The 24,326-nt window shown below is 43.5% G+C and overlaps 1 long non-coding RNA gene across 1 annotated transcript; it reads right to left on the bottom strand.

Moving 5' to 3' along the window:
- Positions 1–4,883: 4,883 nt before the first annotated feature.
- LOC309509720 lies at positions 4,884–23,728 on the bottom strand. The gene is made up of 3 exons (XR_014210023.1): positions 23,441–23,728; positions 8,834–8,925; positions 4,884–5,806 (listed from the first exon to the last, which is right to left on the bottom strand). It is a non-coding gene; the product is annotated as an uncharacterized lncRNA (long non-coding RNA).
- Between the last annotated feature and the right edge of the window lie 598 nt (positions 23,729–24,326).

Raw genomic sequence — 24,326 nt, forward strand, 5'->3', positions numbered from 1 at the left:
AGTTTAAATCAATGTATTGTTTTATGTGAATGATTAGGCAGGATGATTTTCACATCATTTTGAAACAAAAACTCTAGGTGACAACATCCATTAGTCAAAAGTCTTATTGACACATATTTAGTATGTGTTTTATGGCCTTATTTCAGAAACTTTAATTTTTCGTTTTTTCAATAACCATGCATAAACATTATTCTCTCAAAAATACAAACATGTACATACATTTTGCTCACATATTATGATAGCCCTGTTTGTGCTAAATAGAGTGTAATTACACCTTTGCCATTAATATGTTTATAAGCAACTGAAAAAAGCACAAATGTCAGGGCATGTCAGAACATCTCAAGGACCCCAAAAACACCCCAGACCACAGAGGGTTAATGACAGTGTATTTATTGAATAAAAAATAAATTTTCTTATTTATCAAAATAAACTGAAAATAGTACAAACTTTGCATAAGTGATTGTTTTGAACAAGTATTAACTTTATTTAATTAGACATAATTAAAAAAAAACATTATTTTAGTTTAGTATTTCTAGCAATACTTTGTGCCTTTTCCCCTGTGTGTGGGGTAAAGTCCCACTCTGCCACCTCATACGTTTATAAGATTTTTAAACATCAGAAAAAATGGGGTCGTCTTATATTCAGGTTCTAAACTTTTACATAGCAACAATAGGGAGCGCCAAATACGCTTAAACAGAGTGTGCTCCCCACGACTGATAAACGAAGCAGAGTCATCAAACAGCTCTCATTAAGCAGCCAGGAAACAGGGTGTCAGAGTGTAATGTTAGAAGATGGCGAGCCCTAAAAACTAACAGTCAAAGAAAAGCTTACCACGGTCCTAAAAGCAGCCGCTTCGAAGAAACTGACGGGCAAGTGTGTCAGTACGTAACTGAAAAAAGAAATGAGGGGCTGGTCATAACCACAGCCGTCATCCAGCTGAAGACACTGGATATCGCCAAAGAGTTGAACTTACCCACCAGCGGGGCAACTCATTTCTTATTTCGGCTATGTCCTGACACTCAAAGTCAAGTATTGCCTGTCCTCTAAGCATTACGCCACAAAACAAGTCTTGCCCAGCGCCTGCCCTCCGACTTCAGCGACAGCGCTATGTGATCAAAAAACATTCATATCCCCTGGATCAGACAGGTAATGCGGATCAAACACCTGTGTTTTTTGACAAGACAGCATCTGTCACTGTACATAAAAAAGGTGAGAAATCAGTCATTGTGAAATCTACTGGAAATGAGAACTACATGTTATTTTTATGGTATGCCATAACATTTCTTGGTTATATTTTGTTATTTTAATGTTTTACTATCCTATGAAGCTAAAAAAGTAGATTTTCCCCACTTATTTCAATACAGAAAAATATTTTGTCAGCCACATATGGTAAAAATGAGCTATCATTTCTGAAATACAATTCAAACCATGTTTGTTTTACTTTAAATTTTGTGACTTTTTCTCATTTAGGGTCATTAAGTCAAAACAGTTGTAAAAGTAAAGTGTAAAAAAAGTTATAGAAGTTTAAGTTTATGAAAATGTAAAATGTATATTTTAAATAAAATATATATATATTTTACAAAACATTGTTCAACTCTAAAACTTCAAGAAAATGTTAGGTTGATATCTCAACAAAAAAATGTTTTTCTTTGGGCGCAGTAATAAACTTTTCCACTAGATGACATCCAAACTCCACCGGTGACCATTGAGGACGCTTCGATTGCCAAAAAGGGTTTGAGTGATCTGAACCATGTATTTCCATACTATTCTAAACATTTATTAAGTATACATTCTATTCAGAAGTAGTTTGGGCAGTAATGTTATTATTTGATTTGAATTAAATCTCTAAAACTCATATAAAAAACATGCGGAAAGAATTAGAGCGTGTGTTATAGTTTGGCAACACATCACAAATGAAAAATGTATTGCTATTCTTCTATTGCTCTGTCATTTCTTTTGAAATGAAAAGTCTCCAAATATGAAAACTAGAGTCTGAAAGCGTTCAAATGCTATATACTTTGTCAAGATTACTTTAGGTTTAGACTAAGATATTTCGGTGTTTGGAGTTTGGGAGCTCCGTCAACTTAATTCTTAATCCTCGATGTCTTCTGTATACAAATTCTATAAACAAATATTTTTCCATTTTACAGTGGGTGAACATATCCCCGATAATATTCTATATCGAAAACAATCGGATTGCTTTGATATCGCAACTTATATCCAACTTTCCGAACATCCGCTACTAGCTTTAGCCTGCTAGCATCACTAGTGTGGTTTCGCTCGTCTTGTTTACACTCTTTTCACTCAAGAAATTATTGTTTAACTGTTTAATTACATTAGAAACTGTTGCAACGATCAGATCAAAAAAGGTTAGAGAGAAAGGTCTGCACCATGGTCCAACAGTATTACTCACGCTATCAAGAGAGAAACTTCTAATCTAGAGCGTAAATGGAAACAAACTCGTTTAGAGGTCTTTAGAATCGTGTGGAAAGACAGCACTTCCCGTTATAGAAAGGCTTTAAAAGCAGCCAGGGCCGAGCATCTCCACCAACTAATAGAAAATAACCAAAACAATCCAAGATTTTTATTTAGTAGAGTGGCGAGATTAACAAATAAACAGACATTCCTTGAACAAATTATTCCATTACAGTTTAGTAGTAATGACTTTATGAATTTCTTCACTGAGAAAATTTAAAGCATCAGAAATACAATTGTAAATGTATTACCTTTAACAGCGTCTTATGATTCAGCCTGAATTATCGCCGCTCAAGAACAATTGCAGTGCTTCACAACCATAGGACAGGAAGAGCTAAATAAACGTATCATGGCAACTAAACCAACAACATGTTTATTAGATCCAATACCCACTAAATTACTGAAAGAAGTGTTACCTGTAGTGGAAGAGCCTCTTCTCAATATTATTAACTCGTCTTTATCTCTAGGTTATGTTCCAAGATCGTTCAAGCTTGCAGTTATTAAACTTAAAGTTATTATAAATTATATATTATAAAGTTATGATATCTTACATTTAAAATTAAAGTTATTAAAGTTATTAAAGAAATCACAATTAGATCCAAATGAATTAGGTTTTTTTTCATAGTGTGAATTTTGGGGAATTGTGTTGGATCCAATTAGGGTCAATTTGACCCGTACCATACAGGCTGTAACCAGAAATCGAACAGTGCACAAGGGTCACAAGTCAATTATAACGTATTAATTTCCACAATTATTCAAACAGAGCATACATTAAGCCATATAAAGCGAACAAAGAACATTTACATCATCAAAGAACATTATCACTGACTTCAGTCTAGCGTGAGTTTAAGCACTGTCAAAAACTGTTGTAATTACTGAAGCTGTCTACACTGTGAGATGAATCTCTTACTTTTACATCTGCACTTGTTTATGATGAGAGAATTTGTGAGAGTCACGCATTGAACAAAACTCCAGCGTTTTATACTTGGATGATGAAACGGCAGCCACAGTACCACGGCGCCAGTGCATTCACCACACACCAGCTATAGACACCAGCTATAGGTGGAGCCAGTGCGCTCACCACACACCAGCTATAGGTGAGGCCAGTGCGCTCGCCACACACCAGCTATAGGTGGAGCCAGTGCGCTCGCCACACACCAGCTATAGGTGAGGCCAGTGCGCTCGCCACACACCAGCTATAGGTGGAGCCAGTGCGCTCGCCACACACCAGCTATAGGTGGAGCCAGTGCGCTCGCCACACACCAGCTATAGGTGGAGCCAGTGCGCTCGCCACACACCAGCTATAGGTGGAGCCAGTGCGCTCGCCACACACCAGCTATAGGTGAGGCCAGTGCGCTCGCCACACACCAGCTATAGGTGGAGCCAGTGCGCTCGCCACACACCAGCTATAGGTGGAGCCAGTGCGCTCGCCACACACCAGCTATAGGTGGAGCCAGTGCGCTCACCACACACCAGCTATAGGTGGAGCCAGTGCGCTCGCCACACACCAGCTATAGGTGGAGCCAGTGCGCTCGCCACACACCAGCTATAGGTGGAGCCAGTGCGCTCGCCACACACCAGCTATAGGTGGAGCCAGTGCGCTCGCCACACACCAGCTATAGGTGGAGCCAGTGCGCTCGCCACACACCAGCTATAGGTGGAGCCAGTGCGCTCGCCACACACCAGCTATAGGTGGAGCCAGTGCGCTCGCCACACACCAGCTATAGGTGAGGCCAGTGTGCTCGCCACACACCAGCTATAGGTGGAGCCAGTGCGCTCGCCAGTGCGCTCGCCACACACCAGCTAAAGGTGGAGCCAGTGCGCTCACCACACACTAGCTATAGGTGGAGCCAGTGCGCTCGCCAGTGCGCTCGCCACACACCAGCTATAGGTGGAGCCAGTGCGCTCGCCACACACCAGCTATAGGTGGAGCCAGTGCGCTCACCACACACCAGCTATAGGTGGAGCCAGTGCACTCGCCACACACCAGCTATAGGTGGAGCCAGTGCGCTCACCACACACCAGCTATAGGTGGAGCCAGTGCGCTCGCCACACACCAGCTATAGGTGGAGCCAGTGCGCTCACCACACACCAGCTATAGGTGGAGCCAGTGCGCTCGCCACACACCAGCTATAGGTGGAGCCAGTGCGCTCACCACACACCAGCTAAAGGTGGAGCCAGTGCGCTCACCACACACCAGCTATAGGTGGAGCCAGTGCGCTCACCACACACCAGCTATAGGTGGAGCCAGTGCGCTCGCCACACACCAGCTATAGGTGGAGCCAGTGCGCTCACCACACACCAGCTATAGGTGGAGCCAGTGCGCTCGCCACACACCAGCTATAGGTGGAGCCAGTGCGCTCACCACACACCAGCTAAAGGTGGAGCCAGTGCGCTCACCACACATCAGCTATAGGTGGAGCCAGTGCACTCACCACACACCAGCACACTAGGTAGAGAGGAGAGAGAGTGATAGAGCCAATTCAATGGATGGGGATTATTAGGAGGCCATGATTGGCAAGGGCCATTGGATGGAATTTAGCCAGGACACCGGGGTTACACCTCTACTCTTTACGAGAAGTGCTATGGGATTTTTAATGACCACAGAGAGTCAGGACCTCGGTTTAACATCTCATCCGAAGGACGGTGCTCTTTGACAGTATAGTGTCGCGTCACTTTACCGGGGCGTTAGGACCCACACAGACCACAGGGTGAGCGCCCCCTGCTGGCCTCACTAACACCTCTTCCAGCAGCAACCTAGTTTTCTCAGAAGGTCTCCCATCCAGGTACTGACCAGGCTCAACCCTGCTTAGCTTCAGTGGGCAACCAGTCTTGGGCTACAGGGTGATATAGCTGCTGGAATAATTGTGCATAGGCACTTTTGGCCCAAGTCCCCGTTGATTTTCGACTCGTGGCCCAGCCTTACAGACACTCCTCCTATGGTTTACTTGTAATTAGAGGCTAGAACTTTGAGAAATTCTGTAAAGCTACAATGAGGAGAATGCAGAAGGCTATATCACTACCTCTTAGTTTTAAGACGGATCCAAGGACATTTATGCACTGTATATAAAAATCAGTTGAACCAAAATTTGCAACAAACAGATACACACAATGCAGCTAACCTGTGGTGCGGGGTTTGATGTGTTGTCTGAGTGCTGTGAAGGAACTCTTGTCCAGGCCTTTATTGAACCGCTGTCTGGAAGGAGAAAAGGCCCTGGACCGACGGCTCAGCTGAAGGCTGGTCCACTGACCTCTATGATGCCTCTGGTACCTCATTGCAAAATTTGGACGTTGTAAAATACGCTCCTCCATAGTCCTGAAAAACCTGAAGCTAAGAAAAGGAGAAATTATCATAAGATTGTTATATAAACAGATTTTTGCCTAGATTCAAATTCAGGTTGCTAACAGTTATTGATTAATAGCTATTTAGTACCTATATAAGCACTCTACACTGGTTTTCTATGGTAACTTTTACCAACAAGTATATCAAATAACCAAAGCAGTGTTGGTTCTGATAGGCTCTGACTTGTTATCAAAAAAACAAAGTGTGTAATTTTGATACCTACCCAGTTAGAGATCAAACTTGATTTCCACACTGCTTCAATTTAATGTTGTTGCCATGAAGTAGAGTACTAGAGCTTCTTCTACCGGGAAGTTTTTTACACCAAAGTGGTATGCAAAAAAGCTTGGTGTCTACCAGCCGTGTCCGTGATAACAGTGTAGTTTAGGGGTGTGCAGCAGAGCCAATATTTGTATCTGTAACTATCTCAAAATGATTCGCATCTGTATTCGTATTAAACCTGAAGCGGGCGGGGCTTTACCAGGAAGTTCGTACAATTACTTAAGAAGAGCATTATGTCTATGGTTTTAGATGTCTGTTTCCTTTGTAGCAATTTTTTTTTTTAAATTGATTTGTATAATTAATAAAATAACTGATTATTATTATTATAACATTTATTTAAATATCTTCTAACTGTCAGAGCCGATAGCCTTGTAAATATGCAGTGCTAAATATGTCTGACTTCGTCAGTCATAGATCACTAAAATTAATATTACAGAGGTGTGTGAACTCGCAAGTACGATTTCAGGCACTGTAATTTGCTCTGGACCCCTTCATGTTCGCAGGAGTGATGAGATAGTCAGTAGATTGTGTTCACTCAATGGCTGGCTGTCTAAGTGGTGTCCGCAAAATAATATAGAATTCATAGACAATTGGAAAAGTTTTTGGGGCAGACCTGACCTGTTGAAAAGAGATGGTATTCATCCCTCCTGGGATGGTGCCGCTCTTCTCTCTAGTAATATGGCACATAGTCTTAGAGCTCAAACATGACAATCTGGGGCTCAGGTCAGGAAGCAGACAGACTGGCTAAACCGACCGTCTGCTAGCGGCCTCGCGTCACCAAGGTCAGATAAATCCCATCACATAGAGCCTCTTTCACCTAGATATCATCATATAGAGCCTCTTTCACCTAGATATAATTATACAGAGACTGTCTGTCCTAACCGAATTAGTAAATACAAAAAACTCTCAAACCCATTTAAGGGTAAAAATTGTATTGATGTTCAACAATTAAAAAAAAAAGTCAGTTCATGACTTTATGAACTTCTTTACTAACAAGATTGACAATATCAGGGAGAAAATTATAATTATGCAAATGTCTACTACAGTATCGCATCAGGCAGTGCACTGTAGTGTCCCTGAGGAAAAATTCCATTCATTCGTTGCTATAGGAGAGGAAGAATTTACTAAACTCGTTAAATCATCTAAATCGACAACATGTATGTTAGACCCTATACCGACTAAGCTACTGAAAGAGATGCTTCCAGAGGTCATAGATCCTCTTCTTAATAATTTAAAACTTTTAAGCTGGCTATTATTAAACAGTTTTTTTTTTTTTTTTAAAGGCAACTTGATCGTACAGAACTAGTCAATTACAGGCCGATCTTGAATCTACCTTTTCTGTCAAAGATACTAGAAAAGACGGTATCCTCACAACTATGTTCCTTTTTTAGACAGAAATGATATCTGTGAGGATTTCCAGTCAGGATTTAGACCGTACCATAGTACTGAGACTGCTCTCATTAGAGTTACAAATTATTTGCTCCTATCATCTGATCGTGGTTGTATCTCTCTATTAGTGTTACTCGATCTTAGTGCTGCATTTCATACTCTTGACCACAACATTCTTTTAAATAGACTCGAAAATGATGTTGGCATTAGTGGAATTGCATTGGCATGCTTTAAATCATACTTATCTGACCGTTTGTTGCAGTAAATGAAGAGATGTCTTATCGATCATAAGTTCAGTATGGAGTACCACAAGATTATTAGAATGCATAGCTGATATAAAAAAATGGATGACTAGTAATTTTGTACTACTTAATTCTGGAAAAACAGGGATTCTAATTATTGGACAATTCAGAGATTTGTTTCTAAACACATTATAAATGTTTGAAATGTATTGCTGAAAACACGTTACAAAGACTGTGAACTATGTAGTACTGAATAGAGGAGTTACTCTGTAACTCGAGTTACCATTAAACAGTTTTTGTTTTGCAGTAGTTTTGGGCAGACCTGGAATCTTGACTCGATGACACACTGAAGCTACTGATTGTGGACCCTCTCCTAACCCTATAATAACTAGAGCGCATTAGCATCAGTGGTTCACCCGCTAAATCGCAACTTACTGTCATTAGTGTTAGTTACTACAGCCTACAGTTTGATAGCTAGCTATGCCTTCGTCATGTAAATGCATATTACCTGGTTGCGATAATTTACAAAACATTGTACAAAACTTGATCTCCTTATTTAAATTTCTTAAAAATGATGATATCAAGAAGAGGTGGATTCATTTTGTAAAGAGCGACCTTGATGGAGAGCTGAGGATCACCACCAACACCTGCGTCTGCAGTGAACATGTGGTGCTATCGTCTGCAGTACGTGCCCACCAATGAGTGTAAGTTGCCTTGTGTGCTTATGTTATAATTATTGTAGGTAGTCCAAAGTAACTCTACTACTACTGATTCTTTTGTTTATATGCATCAGTATGTTAAAATATTATTTGTACTTTCCGTCACTTCAGAGTTCCTACTGGCAACCAGGACAATTTTCCTACGGGAACCACTAGTTCTCGTGGAACCACCCTGGTGGCTAGTTCCTAGAACTGAGTTCCTAGAACTACCCGGTGCAAAAGCCCCTTTTGTTTGTCACTTACCCTTCCAGGACCTTGATTATAACACAGTGGACCAACGATGACAGGTCCATTAAAATGACTCAACTAAGAGAGTAGTCAACATTTTATTTCAAGAGTTTGCAGACTGCATTCAGCCTTAACCTTGATTTTTGACATATTCTTACCGAGAATGAAAATATTTCCCCTCAAACCTTGGCCGATAGAGATGGGTGTACCGTGAGGGACTCCTTATTCTGGGGATATGTCTTTTCTTGTTCTGAAAAATATAAAAAATACTGTTTTAAATGACATTCAGAAATGCAACTGATAATCATCACTTGAAGAATGCTAGTTTCAAACATGTAGCCTTAGTTAATAACTTGACAGTTCAATACTCCAGATAAGATTTCCAATATCATCGTATGTTTGTAATAGTTGCTGGAAAAACAAATAAGCACGTTAAAAACACATTAGGGTTATGCAATAATATTTTAATCTTATCTTTCATTTTTAATCTTTAATCAGTATTTTGTTACTGTGAAAAATATTTATATTCTTTGTTTAATGCTAATAACAAATTAAAAAAGATTAATTGAACTAAAAACTGTCTGTCCTTGCAAAGATAATATGGCTGTATAAATGTATTTTTTATGTTTAGCTATTTTCCTTCCACATTTCTTGTAAGGTGAGATGTACATTATATAGAAAATGTCATGTTGCACAAAAAAATAAATAAAAAATGAAAGCAGATCATTTGAATGCAGATCCACTATGTATGAGAGGAGAATAAAACAAATAAATTAGAGAAAAATAAACATTGCTTATAATAGTTCTTTATAAACAAAAACAACAAGAACATACTATATATTGCACAATCTGTCAGGCCCACTGGAGCCTCATCGATAGGGCAAGCTTGCACTGAATACCTCTGAGGTAAACTAACCCTGGAACACGAGCTGGGACAGGTTATGTTCAGAGAGTAAGTTACTATGACTACTCACATACCCTGAAACTTTCCTCAGATTTTTGGAACCGAAAGTTGAGGTTCATACGGTTCACTCACTTCTCAGAATCCTGAAGCCAGATTGGTTCACGTCGGTGCTTTTCACAGACAAATGGCATTTCAGTTCACTGCAAGCATTGGCTGCCTATAAGGCCATGCAGAAATGACCAATCATCAGAATCTTTCTTCTTCAGTGCGAAGATCATCTCGCTGCTCCAAAGAAGACTGAAGCCTCTCTCTCGCTGACTCTCTGCAAGCAAGCTGATTTAGCGTCTCCCCTGCAGCCATCCAGCAACTAAATTAAAGAGCAAATTTGAGCAAATTTTCAACGACATTGTTCCAAATGTCGTGTCATGAATTTGGCTCGTGCAGGGCTCACTGCCCCCTCTAGATGAGAATACCCAGTGTGGTGTACCGACGCCAGCTTGCGTCCGCCTGGAAGCTCCGCCTGGAAGCTCCGCTTCTTCCTTCGCCTCGTGACTCTTCAGCGAACCGGCCATTCCCTCATCTCACAACCTTCTCCATCTCACAACCTTCTCCATCTCACAACCTTCTCCATCTCACAACCCTCTCCATCTCACAACCTTCTCCATCTCACATCCTTCTCCATCTCACAACCCTCTCACAACCCTTCTCCATCTCACAACCCTCTCCATCTCACAACCTTCTCCATCTCACAACCCTCTCCATCTCACAACCTTCTCCATCTCACAACCTTCTCCATCTCACATCCTTCTCCATCTCACAACCCTCTCACAACCCTTCTCCATCTCACAACCCTCTCCATCTCACAACCTTCTCCATCTCACATCCTTCTCCATCTCACAACCCTCTCACAACCCTTCTCCATCTCACAACCCTCTCCATCTCACAACCTTCTCCATCTCACAACCTTCTCCATCTCACAACCTTCTCCATCTCACAACCCTCTCCATCTCACAACCTTCTCCATCTCACAACCTTCTCCATCTCACATCCTTCTCCATCTCACAACCCTCTCACAACCCTTCTCCATCTCACAACCCTCTCCATCTCACAACCTTCTCCATCTCACATCCTTCTCCATCTCACAACCCTCTCACAACCCTTCTCCATCTCACAACCCTCTCCATCTCACAACCTTCTCCATCTCACAACCTTCTCCATCTCACAACCCTCTCCATCTCACAACCTTCTCCATCTCACAACCTTCTCCATCTCACAACCCTCTCCATCTCACAACCCTCTCCATCTCACAACCCTCTCCATCTCACAACATTCTCCATCTCACAACCTTCTCCATCTCACAACCCTCTCCATCTCACAACCTTCTCCATCTCACAACCCTCTCCATCTCACAACCCTCTCCATCTCACAACCTTCTCCATCTCACAACCCTCTCCATCTCACAACCTTCTCCATCTCATAACCCTCTCCATCTCATAACCCTCTCCATCTCACAACCTTCTCCATCTCACAACCCTCTCCATCTCACAACCTTCTCCATCTCATAACCTTCTCCATCTCACAACCCTCTCCATCTCACAACCCTCTCCATCTCACAACCTTCTCCATCTCACAACCCTCTCACAGCCCTTCTCCATCTCGCAACCCTCTCACAACCCTTCTCCATCTCACAACCCTCTCCATCTCATAACCCTCTCCATCTCACAACCTTCTCCATCTCACAACCCTTCTCCATCTCACAACCCTCTCCATCTCACAACCTTCTCCATCTCACAACCTTCTCCATCTCACAACCCTTCTCCATCTCACAACCTTCTCCATCTCACAACCTTCTCCATCTCACAGCCCTTCTCCATCTCACAACCCTCTCCATCTCACAACCTTCTCCATCTCACAACCTTCTCCATCTCACAACCCTTCTCCATCTCACAACCTTCTCCATCTCACAACCTTCTCCATCTCACAACCTTCTCCATCTCACAGCCCTTCTCCATCTCACAACCTTCTCCATCTCACAACCCTCTCACAACCCTTCTCCATCTCACAACCCTCTCCATCTCACAACCCTCTCACAGCCCTTCTCATCTCACAACCTTCTCCATCTCACAACCCTCTCCATCTCACAACCCTCTCCATCTCACAACCTTCTCCATCTCACAACCCTCTCCATCTCACAACCCTCTCCATCTCACAACCCTTTCCATCTCACAACCTTCTCCATCTCACAACCCTCTCCATCTCATAACCATCTCCATCTCATAACCATCTCATAACCTTCTCCATCTCATAACCCTCTCCATCTCATAACCTTCTCCATCTCATAACCATCTCATAACCTTCTCCATCTCATAACCCTCTCCATCTCACAACCCTCTCCATCTCACAACCCTCTCCATCTCATAACCTTCTCCATCTCATAACTTTACTTGAATGTGTTACAATAGAAGTATGTAGAGAAAAAAAGAAAAATGTCATTGTAAGTTGCATCCATAGATCTCCAGATTCTAATATTGATTTATTTAAGGATTGGATAGAGGAAAAATGTACAAAAACAAATCAGAAAGTCATGTTTATCTGTGGTGTCTTCAACATTGATTTGCTAAATCCAAATAAGCACAATATGACGGAGGATTTTATTAATACAGTGTATAGTCTGGGCTTTTCCCCCCAAATTTCCAGACCCAGTAGGATTACTTCCTACTGTGCAACACTAATTGATAATATTTTTACAAATGATATAGATAACAATACAGTGAGTGGACTATTAATAAATGATATTAGTGACCACCTACCAGTTTTTACAGTTTACAACAGCAATTACACATCTAATAAAGGCAATAAACCTCTATTCAGACGGGTCAGAACAGAAGAGTCTATGGTTGTATTTAAAGATGATTTGCTTTCACAAGACTGGGAAATAATATATAAGGAAAAAGATATTGATAAAGTATATGGTGAGTTCCTAAGAATATTTAAATTATTATATGATAACAATTGTCCGATAATAAAATATTGCGGAAAACAAAAATATAGTGATAGACCATGGATTTCAAAAGGATTACAAAATGCCTGTAAAAAGAAAAATACACTTTATAGAGAATTGATTAAACAGAACTATAGAAGCAGAAAATAAATATAAGAAATATAAAAATAAGTTAATTAAGAGAGAATACTATAGTAATCTATTAGACAATAATAAAAATAATATGAAGGGTATATGGAATATACTAAACAGTATTATGAGAAGGGGCACGAGACAGTCTAATTATCCCTAGTATTTAATTGATAATGAAAAGAACATTAATAATTTGGAGGATGTGGTCAATAACTTTAATAAATATTTTGTAAACGTCGGACCAGATTTAGCTGAAAAAATTCCTATTCCACAGATAATCGATAACAGATACAATGATCTTATTAAAAGAAATCAATGTTCAATGTTTCTTAAAGCAGTAGAAGAAAAAGAAATAATAGATAGGCTATTGTTAAAAAATGCTAAACTAAAGCATCCACTGATTGCAACGAAATAGATATGAAGATAGTAAAAACTTTAACTGAGGGGATCTCAAAACCATTAACTTACATTTTTAATTTGCCATTTCAAACTGGTCAATTTCCAACAAAAATGAAAACAGCAAAAGTCATACCTCTGTTCAAAACTGGAGACAAACACCCCTTCACAAGTTACAGGCCTGTCTCTCTACTGCCACCATTTTCAAAAATTCTAGAAAAACTCTTCAATGACAGATTGGACAAATTCATTGATAAATACAAATTACTCATTGACAGTCAATATTGATTCAGAAAAAAATAGGTCAACATCACCAGCTTTAACTGTACTCATTGAAGAAATGACAAATTCCACAGACAAAAAGAAATATGGAGTTGGGGTATTCAATGATTTGAAAAAAACGTTTGATACAATTAATCATGAAATATTAATCAATAAACTGGAAAGGCTCGGGATCAGGGGGATAGTGCTGAATTGGTTAAGCAGTTATTTAAAAGACAGGAAACATTTTGTGAAGTTGGGAGATTATACATCTGAATGTTTGGATCTTGCGTGTGGTGTCCCCCAGGGGTCAGTATTGGGACCAAAATGATTTATTCTCTACATAAATTACATATGTAAAGTATCTGAACTAATGACATTTGTGTTATTTGATGATGACACAAATATCTTTGGTTCTGGTCAGAATTTACAGCAACTCCAGGGGCCTCATTTATAAAACTTTGCGTAGGATTTGCGGCAGAAGTGGCGTACGGATGAAACATAGGACGTGCGTATGCACAGAAATATTCGGATTTATAAAACCGTGCGCACGCACATCCTAAGCAGTTTTCCCTTAATAAATCACAATCAATTCTAAATGTAGCGCAGCTTTTGCGGCTTCATGTCTCGCCTATAGTTGCCCATAAATAGTCCGTGAAACGCCCACAAGTTAATATTCATCGATTGCGAAATCATGGCAAACACAGAGAGGAAAACCAAGAAACGTAACTTCACTCACTGTGAATTGTGCGTCATTAAGCATTGCGATGGCATCATGGCATTTTATTACCATCCATTTGATTGCATCTGACAAGCTACAGATGTGTTATGAGGATGAATTGCATAACATGCCAATATTATTGCAGAACATATTTCACTTTTCTTTTTGCAAATATGTGTTAATTTGCATTTCTGTTGTAATCTTCGTTTGATTTTGTTTGTTTTACCCTGCAGATCGATCAAACGGGTGTTATTGTAGGCTGTTAATTTAAGACTTGCTTTGTGAAGTCATGTTATTTATGAGAGGCAGTATTGCCATTTCTTTTACACAACGGTCTACAGTTCTCTTACGAGAGGTACTCTCGTACTGCGTAAATCTTACGCTAGGGGAAAATCTCTTTTCCGCGAGATACTGAAGCCAAAAAATTATCCTTAATTTTGAAATAATGTAAAACGCGTTGCGGCAGCATGCAGACACAGGCGAGACGGCTTGTGCGCCTATTGGCTGCCCTGCGGCAACTGCAGCAGCCTATCGATAAGGCCCACTCGTGACGTCAGCTCCAATGGGGGCGCTTCGCGCCCAATACGTCACGTCCCGCCAGAATGGGCGTGGTCTAGGGCTATAAACATAGCTTCGAGAGGCTAGCTCACTGATTTTTCATCTCTTCAGCGAAGCTCTCGCATCGCTGGATCCGGAGAGAAGCCGCGCCGTCTGAAAAAGCCTTTCAGCGGGACGAGTCGACACTCTGAAGCCGCTGGCCGCGCCGCCTTCAGTCGCCTTCCTGCTGCGCTATCCGGCGTTATATCCTTTCTCTGCTACTGTGTTTTGTGTATGTGTGTGTGCTCGCCGCCGCGACACACACTCTCATTGCACTAAAAGAGCCGGGCGTCTTTTTCAAGACGCCCCTTTCCTGAGGATCACGCAGCTCTCGCGCTCGCGCTCGCGCTCGCTGACGGCGACCGCCCTCACTGCGAGCCAGTTACTGCCTGGTGACTCTGAGGACTCACCTGGCATCCTTCTCCGAGACTGCTCCTCCGCCCCCCCCCAACCCGCAAAGCTCGCCAGTGCGCCCGCTTGCCTTGCCTGCTTGGGGGATGATACCTGCTCTCCCTCTGTTCGAGCCGCGCAAACCGCGCCGTTCACAGGGGATGTCAGGAGCGGACGGTCACGGGGCTAGCTTTCTCTCTCCCTCTGTTCGAACCGCGCAAACTGCGCCGTTCACAAGGGAGGCTGGAAGCGGACGATCGGGGTTAGTTTTTCTTTACGTTACAAGAAAGCTACCCTGCCCTTGCGCCCCATTCACGCGTCACTCACCGGCGAAAAGACAACTCAGTTCCCTGATTAGGCGACTGGAAATATCAATATTGCAGCAAACGAGCCTGTTGTAACACCCACGCTTGCAAGCAAACGCCGAAGAAAACATGTTGACGCTCTCTTATATGCTCATGCATCTATACACCTTTGTGTTCCCCCCCTGTGGCTCAGTGGCGGAATCTTAGGTTTTTCGCACGAGAGACCGGGGTTCGAATCCCGGTCTAACGGCAGATATATTATGCCGCCAATGCTTCGCTCTGTCAGTTCCCTGAAAGGCGACTGCAGATGTGCATTTTGCAGCCAACGAGCGCGCTGTACAACCCGCTCGCCTGCACCCAAACACCGTTTCTATGGTTCCCGTGCGTCACTGGCGAAAGGAGAAAAGGGTGTTTTTAGCCCCGCTGCGGCCGGGCCGACCTCCACTCCTGACACATTTCTCATTCCCCTCTTAAGTTCAGGTGACTGGAAATGTCAATATTGCAGTGAGCGAGCCTGTTGTTTTGCACGCACGCCTGCAAACAAACGCCAGCATGTTGACGCTCTTTGATAATACTCGCGCTACTGAATGTCTATGTGTCTTCCTCTGTGGTCCAGTGGTAGATCGTCAGATTTTCACGCGAGAGACCCGCGATCGAATCCCGGGTCTACCGGCAAAACACACTTTTTGCCGTCAATTCTCGCTCTGGCAGTTCCCTGAAAAGGCGACTGCAGATGTGTATTTTGCAGCCAACGAGCGCGTGGTACAACCCGTTCGCCTGCACCCAAACTCTGTTTCTATGGTTTCCGCCTCTGAAGTTCAGACGACTGGAAATGTCAATATTGCAGTGAACAAGCCTGCTGTAATACACGCACGCCTGCAAACAAACGCCAGCATGTTGACGCTTTCTGTTTCTATGGCAACTTCTCGCTCGTTCAGTTCCAGTAAATGCGACTGTTCCAGTGTATTCTGCAGTAAACAAGTCGGCGAAACAGCCCGCTTGCCTGCACACAAACGCCGCTTTTACGGCTACCCAGATAAATCCCATAAGAGTGTATTTTCTGGTGTCCCGGCCACGGCCGATGGTGTTACGAATGTAGACGAAATTCCTACACACAAACACAGCCCGTCACACAGGGCTCGCGCACATGAAATCGACCCAGGTCGATTGCGCATTAAACGTGGTAAATGTGCCCACTGCCCAGTGCCCACAAACACTACGTTCCGCATATCTCAAGGTTTCTGTAAAAACAAAACCAACGTGCATTCGCTCTGCTCAGGCGGACAATGCTCTCAGTGTTGTAAATGTGCCCGCTATCCCGCGCCCACATTCACACATAGACATGACAGGTCCTACGGGACTCGCCCAGCCCTCCCCTCTCGGTTGACCACCGCAAAGGAGTCGAGCGCGGGCAATCTGCCCGCTGTTATCAGCGCGCCCCCTGCCTCGAAGCGCGACACTTATGTTACAGCACACCGAAGCCCCTCTGTCGCTGAGCGACCAGAGCGCGCTCCGCATTCAGCCCCTAGCCATTCGTGCAGATGCATGGGCAAGGCTACCCGGGGGTTTTGAAGTGGGTGCTAGACATTATAGAAAGAGGCTATTCGCTACAGTTTCGCCGACGCCCTCGCCGCTATGTGACGCGCGTCGAAGCTACGGTAAAAACAGAAGTAGCACCACCTACTTCGAGCCGAAATTTTGAAACTGTTGAGCAAAGGGGCCATAGAGCCTTTATCTCAAGCTCAGAGTGAAGGAGGGCTATACAGCAGATACTTCCTGGTACTGAAAAAAGACGGGGGTCTCAGACCCATACTAGATCTAAGGCAACTGAACAGAGTGCTTGCGAAGCAACAGTTCGGAATGCTCACGACCAGAAAAACCCTCACGCACATTCGCCGAGGAGATTGGTTTGTGTCAATAGATCTGAAAGACGCATATTTTCAAATACAAATAGCGTCACGTCACAGGCGACGTTTGAGATTCGCCTTCGAGGGCCAGGCATATCAGTGCTCAGTCCTTCCGTTCGGCTTGTCTCTAGCCGCTCGCACCCCTCAGACTACAGGGCATGCGAGTATTGAACTACTTGGACGATTGGCTGATTCTAGCTCAATCTCACTCGGTGCTCATAGAGCACAGGACCATTTTGCTCGATCACCTCGAGAATCTGGGTCAATTGGGCGAAGAGTTCTCTGTCTCCCAGACAGATAATATCTTTTCTGGGCACAGAACTGGACTCGCTGTCTATGATAGCGCGACTGTCACCAGAGCGCGTACTAGACATTCAGCGCGCAGCGAGCTCTTTCCGCTGCGGCGCATCTGTCCCGCTCAAGAAATTTCAGAGGATGCTAGGTCTCATGGCCTCAGCATCATCAGTACTTCAGTTGGGCTTGCTTCGCATGCGCCCGCTACAGTTCTGGCTGAAAGCGCGAGTACCGCGCCGAGCGTGGGCTTCCGGTCTGCTTCGTCTCAAGGTCAATCAGAAATGCATCGCAGCTCTGAAACCTGGGAAAGCAAACGACTTGTACCAATCAGGTGTTAGCCTGGGGACTTCCTCGAGTGTGAAGGTAGTGTCTACGGACGCCTCCACCTTGGGATGGGGAGCACTGCTCAAGGGCAGACCGTTCTTCGGCCAATGGTCAGAACGGGAGAAGCTTCTACACATAAACTGCCTCGAAATGTTGGCAGTAGACAACGCACTGACGCGTTTTTGTCCCTAAATACGAGGACACCACGTCTTGGTCCGCTCGGACAACATGTCAGTGGTGTCCTACATAAATCGCCAGGGCGGCCTCAGGTCCCGAAACCTGCACAGGCTGACAGAACGCCTCCTGGTGTGGGCTCAGCGCAACCTGCTCTCGCCGAGAGCAGCGCATGTGCCAGGGCTCCTGAACGTAGGACCGGACAGACTGTCCAGAAACAATGTTCCGACAGGCGAATGGCCTCTACACCCACAGACAGTCCAGCTGCTGTGGAAGAAATTCGGCAGAGCGGAAGTAGACCTGTTCGCGTCTCAAGAAAACGCTCACTGTCTGGAATTTTTCTCCAAGAGCAGGGACGCGCTGGCTCACGTATGGCCCCGCAGCTCTGAAACCTGGGAAAGCAAACGACTTGTACCAATCAGGTGTTAGCCTGGGGACTTCCTCGAGTGTGAAGGTAGTGTCTACGGACGCCTCCACCTTGGGATGGGGAGCACTGCTCAAGGGCAGACCGTTCTTCGGCCAATGGTCAGAACGGGAGAAGCTTCTACACATAAACTGCCTCGAAATGTTGGCAGTAGACAACGCACTGACGCGTTTTTGTCCCTAAATACGAGGACACCACGTCCTGGTCCGCTCGGACAACATGTCAGTGGTGTCCTACATAAATCGCCAGGGCGGCCTCAGGTCCCGAAACCTGCACAGGCTGACAGAACGCCTCCTGGTGTGGGCTCAGCGCAACCTGCTCTCGCCGAGAGCAGCGCATGTGCCAGGGCTCCTGAACGTAGGACCGGACAGACTGTCCAGAAACAATGTTCCGACAGGCGAATGGCCTCTACACCCACAGACAGTCCAGCTGCTGTGGAAGAAATTCGGCAGAGCGGAAGTAGACCTGTTCGCGTCTCAAGAAAACGCTCACTGTCTGGAATTTTTCTCCAAGAGCAGGGACGCGCTGGCTCACGTATGGCCCCGCCGCCCGCTCTATGCCTTTCCTCCCGTCTTTCTCCTGCCTCAGGTGATAGAACGGATCAGAGAAGGATGCTCAGTGCTACTCGTAGCGCCGTTCTGGAAAAACCAACCCTGGTTCCCAGTTCTGATGCAGCTAGCAAGCACTGCCCCATGGCCAGTGCCAGTGAGGAGGGACCTCCTCTCTCAGGCCAAGGGCTCGTTTTGGCATCCGCGCCCAGAGCTGTGGTCCCTTCATGTTTGGGCCATCAACGGGTACCCGCTGACCTCCCCAAGCGGAGTGTTAAACACGATCACGCAGGCTAGAGCTCCGTCTATGCGACGTCTCTATTCCTCGAAATGGTCAGTGTTCTCCAGCTGGTGCACAGCTCGTGGCGTGTCGCCCCTAGACTGTGGGGTGACGGAGGTTCTCTCCTTCCTACAAGAGCTGTTGGACAAGGGCAGGACCCCTTCCACGCTCAAAGTGTATGTGGCGGCCATAGCAGCGTTCTCAAAAACAACGCTGGGTCAGTCAGTAGGAAGGAACGATTTAGTCATCGTCTTCCTTAGAGGAGCTAAGAGACTGAATCCTCCCAGACCTCCCTCAGTCCCTGTATGGAACCTTTCTACAGTGCTGGAAGCCATGAAAGGTGACCCATTCGAGCCTTTACAGACGATTGATCTTAAACACCTGTCTTTCAAGACAGTGTTTCTTCTGGCTCTCGCTTCAGTGAAGCGCACAGGGGACTTACACGCGCTCTCAGTAAGCGCGACGTGTATGGAGTTTGGGCCTAATGACTCAAGAGTTATACTCAAACCTAAGCACGGTTATGTTCCAAAATCCCTCAACACACCGTTTAGGGCGCAGGTCATTCCCTGTCAGCCTTACCGGTCTCTGACGAGGAAGGAGACGCAAGCTTCCTTTGCCCAGTCAGAGCATTAAGAGCTTATGTGTCTCGCACGTCTGTTTTCAGACAGACAGAGCAGCTCTTTGTTTTCACTCTACGGACGTTCTAAGGGACTTGCCGTGTCGAAACAGAGCCTATCCAGTTGGATAGTTGATGCTATAGCGCTGGCTTATACCTCTAAGGGCTTACAGTGCCCATTTGGAGTCAGAGCACACTCCACGAGAGGCGTGGCCTCGTCGTGGGCTTGGTCTAGTGGGATTGCCTTGCAAGATATCTGTATGGCGGCAGGCTGGGCCTCCCCGTCTACATTTATAAGGTTTTATAACCTAGAGGTTCCCGCCTTGCAGGCTAAGCTGCTTTCGGTCTAAAATCGGTACTGTCTGCCCTGATGTGTTCGGGCCAGAATACTGAAACTGCTTGAGCAAATGCTCGCTGTTGGATCGCGCAGCTCTATGGGCAGTGTGTAAGACCCACTATATTCGTCAGTCCAGGCCGGGGGTCGCCCTGACTGTACGACACATCATCAGTATAACTGCTCCTTATAAGATGTTATATTATTACAGGAATGATGCTATTCTAGCCACTCTTTCCTGGGCTCTCTGTGAGTCCCTTATGATCATGTACTATATGAGCCCGGGCACTTGCCCTTGGGACTTTGGTGCTGGATCTTAGCATGCACGGCGTTTTACACTGTTTCCCCTAGCGTAAGATTTACGCAGTACGAGAGTACCTCTCGTAAGAGAACGTACTCGGTTACTAACGTAACCTCGGTTCTCTCTAGAGAGGAAACGAGTACTGCGTATCTTGCCGTGCCTGCACACGCTCTGGTTCGCTTCGGCGATGAAAAACCAGTGAGCTAGCCTCTCGAAGCTATGTTTATAGCCCTAGACCACGCCCATTCTGGCGGGACGTGACGTATTGGGCGCGAAGCGCCCCCATTGGAGCTGACGTCACGAGTGGGCCTTATCGATAGGCTGCTGCAGTTGCCGCAGGGCAGCCAATAGGCGCACAAGCCGTCTCGCCTGTGTCTGCATGCTGCCGCAACGCGTTTTACATTATTTCAAAATTAAGGATAATTTTTTGGCTTCAGTATCTCGCGGAAAAGAGATTTTCCCCTAGCGTAAGATTTACGCAGTACTCGTTTCCTCTCTAGAGAGAACCGAGGTTACGTTAGTAACCGAGTACGTTTCACACACTCTCACACACTTTCACGTGTTTCTTCCTTCTGCCGACGGTGTCGCCATTTCTCATTTCACCCGTTTGTGTGCGTACGCCTGGGTCAGAGTTTGCGTGAAGGACCGCACATTTTCCCGTCAAGTTTGCTTTTTATAAATACCAATTATTGCGTAGAGAGCGGCGTACGCCTTCTTTTGTGCGTATGCAACGTTTATAAATGAGGCCCCTGGACTTAAAAATAATGGAAAAAAAACAGTGGTTTGACATAAACAAGTTATCATTAAATTTGAGCAGAACTAAATTCATGATTTTTGGCAATTGTAATTCAATCAAGCGATGTACGATTTAAGGGGAATGTCAAATTTTAAGAATCCTAGTTTTCGAACTACTAGGAAAAGTTTCTATTTATCTGTCAGTGGCGTTACATTTTGGAATAAACTAAATAATGATTTAAAGCAATGTCTAAACATATTACATTTTAAAAAGATGTGCAAAGAAATTATATTCCAGAAGTAGGCTACAAAGAAATACAGTTCTAACAATAACCTGAGCTTATACTGAATAATTTATAGTATGTGTATAAATATAGCTGTGTTGTATGTGTAATGAGGGGTCGGAAGCATGTGGATCCATTTGCAGATTATCTTTAATAATCAAGATGAGGGTCAAACAGTTCAAACGACAGTGGCAGGAATATCAGAGGCAGAGCAGAAACAGAAACGATACAGGCCAAGAGTCAGGGCAGAAAGCAGAGCAGTCGAAGTTCCAGAGAGCAAGATCACAAGGGCAGGCGGCAGAGAATCAACAGTAGTCTAACAAGATCATACACAGAATATCCAGGTAAACACTTGGAAACATCAGCCAGGGCACAACAAGACCTTGCAGTGAGCGTGAGTGTGAATGCTGCTTAAGTAGAGCAGATAATGGAAAACACCTGTGCCGGTGATTAGTCTCTGTACGGGGTGCATGGGAAATGGAGTCCGGGAAAGTCAATACTCAGGTGAGGGTGCCCTCTGGTGGCCATCGGAGAGAGCCACAGAGGTCTGATTCATGACAATATGTATGTGAATAGAACTTTAGACTATATTTTTTCATTGATTATAGATTTATTATCTCTGTAGATTTATTATTTTGTAGCCATTGCCTTGAATATAGTAGTAGGGGTATAAAGGGGTAGGAGTACATAAGTTTTACTTCTTCCTACTCCTTTTTGTAAATAGAGGTTTCTTTTTAAGTACTGGAAAGTATGGAGTTTTATTTTGTTGTTTATGTTTTTTTCCCTCTGATTTTTATTTCTTTTTGTAATTGTATTTACATGTTCAAATAAAAGATATCAAATAATAAAAATAAAATAAAAAAACCTCTCCAACAGAGTCGGAAGAAGGAGAGCCGGCAGCTGTAGCGCTTTTCTACAAATATTTGTGTACTGCACATACAATAATGGAGGAATTGGCAAAATGTCGCCTGTAGTAAGTCATTCTGGTCAGTAAAGCTACTACAACCTTTGGAATATAAAAAGAAACCTTTTGATGGATTACAGAAATTATTTTCTAAATATATTTATGTACTGTACATACAGTAAGGGAGGTATTGGCAAAATTTCACCTGTAGTAACTTACTAATTGGAACCTACTACATTTGAACATGTCTAAGTTTAAAGGTAATTCAAATTAATACAAATATTACGTTTTACCGCAATTGGTTGAATTTGTAGACGTTCCCTTAGGCAGCGCGTCAAAGTATTCTCAGGTATAAATATGCAGCTATAATGCACTTAAGGTTATTTTGAATGAATATTTCATGTCGATATACACTGGTTGCAATCGTTGAATTGATTTGTATTCTTTGTAAGACTGTCGACTTTATAGAACAGTGGCAAGGGAACACGAATGTCCGGCGAATATCGAACCAAACTTAAACTATAACGTAACCGTTCTCCTAAAGCGAAATATGTATTACTCTTTGTCATCCTAACAACAAACTGTGTGTAGTAATGGAGTGCAACAGAGCAGCATCGAGAATATCAATATCAATGGTTCCGGCCCTGGTCATATTTGTTGTGTATAGATGAACTAAACAGGAAGAGTTATGAAGTGACTGATGCTGTCCTCGCGCAGCGCTCAAAAATATCAAACAAAACGCACTCGCAGTTGAAGTAACCCAACTTCTCCAACACTACCTAACGTTCTGCTTCTGTTAGGCGTCGTTTATGGGATTCTATATTTAAAATTGAATATGGAGTTACATTCTGAACCCTAGAACAGATAACTACAACAGAGCTTGTAATGATGGTGTTGTTGCTGATGTTCAGGTGCGAAATTAATCATTCATACCGTTTTACTGCAACGAACGGGATCTTCTGTACGCCTGTCCATCCTGTCCGAAGTTTTCCCGTTGAATTGATGGATTATTGTGTTTTCTTAACATGAACACGAGCTCCGCCAAAATATTTTCTAACTGGACTTTCACTTTCACTTTCTATTCGTGTTGCCGCTGCTGTCATGAGTCAGTTAATGCAGTGTGTTGAAGTCTGACATGCTCTTCATTTCTCTTCCAGTGCAAACACGTCTGCTTTCAGCTTTACTTGCATATTTAAGGTCGGGGCCAAATCTTATGTGGCATTTGTTTGTGCTTTAAAATAAAGTAAAAAAAAAAAGAAAAAAAAAAAAAAGGGAGGGTATTTATTTATTTAATCGTATTTATGAATACGAATCACATACACTAAATGGTTCATTCCCGTGTTCCGTTGAGATTAATACAAAATGTATTATTAAGCTCTATTTTTATTTTATTTTATTTTTTACTAATTCTAAATTCATATTATGAATGAGTAAGGATTATTCAATTAAATTTGATGGAATTTTAGTGTGCGTTGAGGAGAGATAAGCATGAATTCTTAAATCAAGATGTAAAATGGCATTAGATTTTATGTCTTGTTTTCTGGGGGAAATCAAAATTCAGTGAGTTTATGCTTAAAACAAGCAGAATTATCTGCCACTTGGGTAAGAAAACTAATCTTAATTAGTTAAGATTAACTTCCTAACACCATTCCTGTCCACGCTCAGATTTGCCCGTGACTATGGAGGACGTCTTGGGCAGAATTAGTGAATGAATGGGAATTTGGTTTTCCGCTTATATCTCGAGAATTAAACCAAAATCAGATCGTTTAGCTGTAACCATTCATTACTATAATATGTGTTTGCGTTTTAATGTTTATAT

This window comes from Leuciscus leuciscus, assembly GCF_965113295.1.
Source record: "Leuciscus leuciscus genome assembly, chromosome: 11".
In the NCBI taxonomy this organism is placed as follows: domain Eukaryota; kingdom Metazoa; phylum Chordata; class Actinopteri; order Cypriniformes; family Leuciscidae; genus Leuciscus; species Leuciscus leuciscus.